General features: G+C 39.8%; 1 long non-coding RNA gene across 1 annotated transcript; it reads left to right on the top strand.

The window, feature by feature from the left end:
- The first annotated feature begins 1425 nt into the window (after nucleotides 1–1425).
- On the top strand, nucleotides 1426–2064 carry LOC141083719 (uncharacterized). Its single transcript, XR_012230799.1, has 3 exons — nucleotides 1426–1655; nucleotides 1837–1909; nucleotides 2026–2064. It is a non-coding gene; the product is annotated as an uncharacterized lncRNA (long non-coding RNA).
- The last annotated feature ends 4109 nt before the right edge of the window (nucleotides 2065–6173 follow it).

Below are 6173 nucleotides of genomic sequence, written 5' to 3'. Positions count from 1 at the left end.
ACAGCAGAACCCCCACAGGTGACCCCATTTTGGAAACCTTACCTTTTGAGGAATTCATCTAGAGGTTTTTAACTCTCAGGTGATTCACAGAACTGTATAACAAGTAAATGGAAAATTACAATTTTTTTCACTAAAACGTTTCTTAGCCCCAAATTTTAAGTTTTCAAAAAGAATAATAGGAGAATATGAACTGTACAATTTGTTACATAGTTTCTCCTGAGTACGCCCCATATGTGGTCAAAAACTTTTTTGAGGCACAGTGGAAAGCTCAGAAGGGAAGGCGCTCCTAATTGGAATTCAGATTTTGCTTGAATGATTTGAGGGTGCAATGTCACATTGGCAGAGCCCCTGAGGTACCAGTGCAGCTGAACTCCCCCAATAACGGACCCATTTTACAAATTCCACCCCCAATGAATTAATCTAGGGGTTCAGTGAGCATGTTGACACCTTATGTGCCTCACATAATTTTATACCATTGAGAGGTGAAGAAAGAATAATTACATTTTTACCACTAAAATGTTTTAGCTCCAAATTATTAAAAGATCCAATAGGAAAAAAATGACCCCACAGTATGCTGTGTAATTTCTACTGAGTGCGCCAATACCCTACATGTAATCGGAAACTACTTTTGAGGCACATTGCAAAGCTCAGAAGGGAAGATTTTATTGTTATGGTTTGTGGGTACCATGACCCACTGGAAGAACCCGTTAGGTGCTAGAACAGCAGAAGGGTTTTAGGGCAAGCTTAAAACTGTAGATGCTGGGGATTAAACAATTGTCCTGGGTAATGCATTGCAAAGAATTGGCGCAACACATGAGAAGTCTTAAAGACAGGAGTGGGAGGCTGTATATCTCACACAGACACCTAGGCAGCTAACCAGTTCCCCTTAATTAACATATCTAATTATATTGCATAGTTAACATTCACACATTTGTATGAGACTAACTTCTCCTAATCACTGAGGTCTTATACACACAGTGGCGTCTTTTGTCTTCCTGATCTCCCCCTGGCCCTATTGTTCAGCCCACAACATAAGGTGTTTTGTTTTTTTGTTTTTTTTTGTTTTTTTTTGTTTGTTTTTTTGTTTTTTTTGTTTCTTTTTTGTTTTTGTTTTTTTTTTTTTTCTCCCATCCTGTGCAGCTTACACAGCAGCACAGCTGGTGTTAATTTCTCTCCCCTGCCCTATTGTGCAAGCTCACCTCTCTCCGGTCATGTGACCGCTGTGATGCAGTCCAGGTCTGCATTTAAACCCGGAAGTGCTCACTCCTCAAAGCGTCTTCCACACAGGGCAGCCAGACCACCGACCAGGGCTTCACCAGGTAAATAGAGCAGGAGATGAGGTGCATGCCGGACTCCTGTCACTTAACTCTTCACACTTTTCTTTCTTTTTACAGCGCAATTCAATTCTAGAGGTTGTATACCCACTGCTATCAGCGCTGTCTTCACTCCTTATTTTAGTGACCCTAGAGTCCCTTTTCTGAAGCCCTACGCTGTACAGGTATATTTATCTTCCTTCAACCTATTCCTTGTCTCCCTCTTGTATTTCACTGGTTGATAGGCCATTTATTTTGCAGCTGCCTGTTCTAATTTTGGACGGCTCAGTCCACATACGCTTTCCAGACGCCAGCCATTTAACATTTCCACTGGCCATCCAGGTATTCCATCTTAGACCTTTTTTCAGTCTATATGACCACACATAGTTGGTTCTGTGCTGCTATATGATTGCCATATACATTGTGTCACATCTATTGCATTTAATTAGAACCTCCATTTTGCTTTTAGACTCTCTACTTTGTCCTTCTTTTGGCTACCATTGCAAGGATTTATTTATTTCAGGTATTGGTGTGACTTCTATTCCTAGCCATCTTGGAAGCACTAGATTGCACATGTATGAGATATCGCTATACCTGTATCCTTCAAAGCACAAGGGCGCACCATACTATTACAAGTTATTATCTGTTGTAATTCCTTCTATGCTCAACAATACTCACTTATAGGATCCCTCTTCCTTAACGACCAGCACAGCACTTTTGGAGTTACCATCGCCTGACTCGGCAAAGCACCCTTGGATAGTACCTCTACTAGCCATCTCTCTCTCCTTTGAATTTTTGATGAAGTTGGAACATATATTTTTGTCATGTCTTTTGTTAGTATTTCTGTGATGATGCGAACAGCAATTAACGCTTTGTTTTTGTTCTTTTTTTGTATGTTTATTTCAGTAAACGAGATTTTTCTGATGAAGGTCTTATGCTGGACCGAAAACGTTTAAACCTTTCTGTCTATATGCACAAAATAAAAGTGTCTGAATATTTAAAAAAAAAAAGCGTCTTCCACACAGGGCAGCCAGACCACAGACCAGGGCTTCACCAGCGCAATTCAATTCTAGAGGTTGTATACCCACTGCTATCAGCGCTGTCTTCACTCCTTATTTTAGTGACCCTAGAGGTCCCTTTTCTGAAGCCCTACGCTGTACAGCTGCCTGCTCTAATTTTGGATGGCTCAGTCCACATACGCTTTCCAGACGCCAGCCATTTAACATTTCCACTGGCCATCCAGTAAACGAGATTTTTCTGATGAAGGTCTTATGCTGGACCGAAAACGTTTAAATCTTTCTGTCTGGATGCACAAAATAAAAGTGTCTGAATATTTCACATATTGAGTGCCAAGATTTTTGTCATTTTATGCCCCATATGTGGTCAAAAACTTTTTTGAGGCATAGTGGAAAGCTCAGAAGGGAAGGAGCTCCATATTGGAATTCAGATTTTGCTTGAATGATTTGAGGGTGCAATGTCACATTGGCAGAGCCCCTGAGGTACCAGAACAGCTGAACTCCCCAATAACTGACCCATTTTACAAATTCCACCCCCAATGAATTAATCTAGGGGTTCACTGAGCATGTTGACACCCTATGTGCCTCACATAATTTTATACCATTGAGAGGTGAAGAAAGAATAATTACATTTTTACCACTAAAATGTTTTAGCTCCAAATTATTAAAAGATCCAATAGGAAAAAATTGACCCCACAGTATGCTGTGTAATTTCTACTGAGTGCGCCAATACCCTACATGTAATCGGAAACTACTTTTGAGGCACAGTGCAAAGCTCAGAAGGGAAGATTTTATTGTTATGGTTTGTGGGTACCATGACCCACTGGAAGAACCCGTTAGGTGCTAGAACAGCAGAAGGGTTTTAGGGCAAGCTTAAAACTGTAGATGCTGGGGATTAAACAATTGTCCTGGGTAATGCATTGCAAAGAATTGGCGCAACACATGAAAAGTCTTAAAGATGGGAGTGGGAGGTTGGGATTGGCAGAACCGAGGGCAGGGGTAGTAGGGTGGTAGACTGAGATAAGAGCGGAGATGCAGGGTGGTGCTGAATTATGGAGAGCTTTGTGGGTGAGATTGATAAGTTTGTATGTCAGCTACCGGTTCAAAGACAGAGAATTACCTAGATGCAGTTCAATTGGAAGGAGAATGCATAACGTTAGGGGATTGGGAGAAGTTTTCTTGTCGGATATGGTCTTTTTTTTTCTTTAAAATAATTGACCAGATCAGCTTAGCTTGATCAGATTAGCGCTGAGGTTGGAGGTGGAGGCCTATACTCTTGGATTGAGGAGAAACTGAAAAGTGTCAAAGAGTCGTTTAGGATTGTTGGATAGCGCGGTGATAAGGGTGTTGAAGTAGGTTTATTTGGAGAGGTGAAGGGTAGAGTTGTATGTTTTAAGCATAAACCTATAATGGATGAAATCTTCAGCTAGATTGGATTATCTCCAGAGATGTTTGTCACACCACAGCAGAAATCATGTTTGCAGCGTGTGCCAGGGGTGCCACTGTCTGTGCCGATTTTCTCTATGTGTCGAAGGTGCAGCTTCATCCAGGGCACTTTGCAATGTTTCATTATGATGGTTCAGTGCAGAGTCAGGACATGAGAGGGAGGAATTTGGGGCTAATGATGGCTGCAAATTTTTCAGAAGTTTTTGGGTGTGAATGGCATGTACAGTATATTTCTATAATTGTAACTGGGGGTATTCTGAGCAGAGTGACAATTCTTGACAGAGAAAGAAAGAAGGTTGTGGTCAGACAGTGGAAGATGGGAGCTAGTAAAGTCGTGCAATGAGCAGGGACGGGAGAAGACCAGGTTCAATGGTAGGAGAGTTAGTAAGCTTTGAAAGGCTGCAAGAAGAAGTTAGCAATGTGTTAAATATTAATAATTCGTTAAATATTTCTTATTACACCCAGTTCTGTAGAATGCTTTAGCTTACACGACATAGGCTATTTTTAAGCTTGGCTCATGGTAGAAAGACAGCTCCATATATGTAGAGACCACGTGCTTTAGGAGACGTATATAATTCATGGCTAACTGTAGAGGTTGCTCTTCTTCCCTCACCATCATGAGACACAGACGCAAGATGACATAACTCAACAGCTGGTATGTTACTTTAGTACGAAGAAGCCGAACTGAGAGACAGACGCCATTTGCCATGTGGGATCTCAGAGTATGAACTATGGACAATTTCTCTTTCACCTATTTTTATTCACCTGTTTTTCTGTAATAACCTTTCTTTGATGGAAAAATCCAAATAAACCACTATATTTTTATCTGGTAACTAGTCCTGAGTATTTTACAGGATAAGCATTATTTTACATTGGAGAGCCAGCCAGATCTGAATTTTTGTACTTTTTTGTGGATTTTCCCTCCACTTGCCCACAAGGGGGATTGGACTTTGCTAACGTCAAATCATATGTGCAAGTTGTCAGGAATTCCACTATTCACAAGAATCAGACGGAACCTAGACGTGAGGACTATCAGTGCCAGATAGATTGAGAAGTACTACAAGTGCCAAAGTGCCAGACGTGCTGAAACCAAGACAACAGGAACCCAGCGTTGTCCATCAAAGGAACAAGCTGAGACATTTCAAGGTAAGATAAAATGGATGTCATTAATTGTCTTGCTAAGCAGAGTAAATTGAAATTTAAGTCTGTAGACAATTCTAATTCAGAAGTTTTATGGTTAAGTTTATATGCCGAGTGTGAACTCGAGAATCAGAGGTTAGATTCTAAGTTTTTCAATAGAGAAAGAGAGAGATTAAAAAATATTCTACAGATGGTAGATATATTTCATAGATCTGTGTCAGAGAAATCCAAAAATGATTGTTGTGATGTTCTCGAGATTGGCTGTAAAGTTAGGGAGATTGACTATAATCAAGTGTCTGTAGCAGCCATTGAAGGTGACCTTGCAGACGTGGAACAAGATGGAGAAGTAGGAGGAGACTTCAGAACTGACGTAGAGGACGTACAAGGGAAAGACGTACCACTAAAAATAGAAGACTCACAGGCCCAAATCCGAAGTAGCGTGAGGAAAGATTTGATAAAGATATGCCAAATAATTCCTGCTTATGACAACAAAATAGATGTTTTTAGGAACTCTGAGATCTTTGAAAGTTGTTCTGATAAATTTGATTTATCTAACGAGGAGAAGAATCAGTTGTTCAAAATGTGGATCCCTGTAAATTTTGCTAGGAGATTGTCTTTAAAGTTATCTGGTGAAACACATGAGAATTTAACTGATAAAGACAGATTAAAAATTCTCATTTTTTGTTCATCAAATGAAAATCATCCAGATATTGATATTCTTCAAAAATTAAGGATTGGTCGGAAGGAATGTATTTTTACGTTCATGTCCATATATGAACGATTGTACAAAATGCTGAGTGAGAATGTCAAAACACCGTCCCTCATAAGGAGTTTTGTAAGCAAATTTTGGTTTCTAAATCCTGCATCTCGTGTTATTGCGTCACAAAAAGATTCTTTGTTTGAATGTGCGCAATCCCTTGATTTTGCCAGAAAACACGAGAATCGTGAGAGGAAAGTAAATTGTGCTAATTTTGTAAAGACAGGCAGAGTAAAATCTTATCAGAAGCCTGTATTAGCAAAGCCTTCTAAAATGAGTTTTCCCCAAATATATGAAGTACAAAGGAGATCACATGTTTGTTATAAGCCATATGGAATGATGCAAAAGAACACCGAAAAGACACAAATTGAATTAAGAAAAATGATGAGTTCTGATTTTCTTTCTGTAACAAAGATGGCCGAATTTAACAGACAGAAACAGGTGGTGAGTGACATCATGGCCTGTAAACTGAATACTCTGCTCCAAGAATCTATCAGCTTT

Source organism: Dendrobates tinctorius, unplaced genomic scaffold (assembly GCF_039654945.1).
Source record: "Dendrobates tinctorius isolate UK_male_01 unplaced genomic scaffold, ASM3965494v1 ptg000021l, whole genome shotgun sequence".
Lineage (NCBI taxonomy): Eukaryota > Metazoa > Chordata > Amphibia > Anura > Dendrobatidae > Dendrobates > Dendrobates tinctorius.
This window is presented reverse-complemented; position numbering and strand designations above follow the sequence as displayed.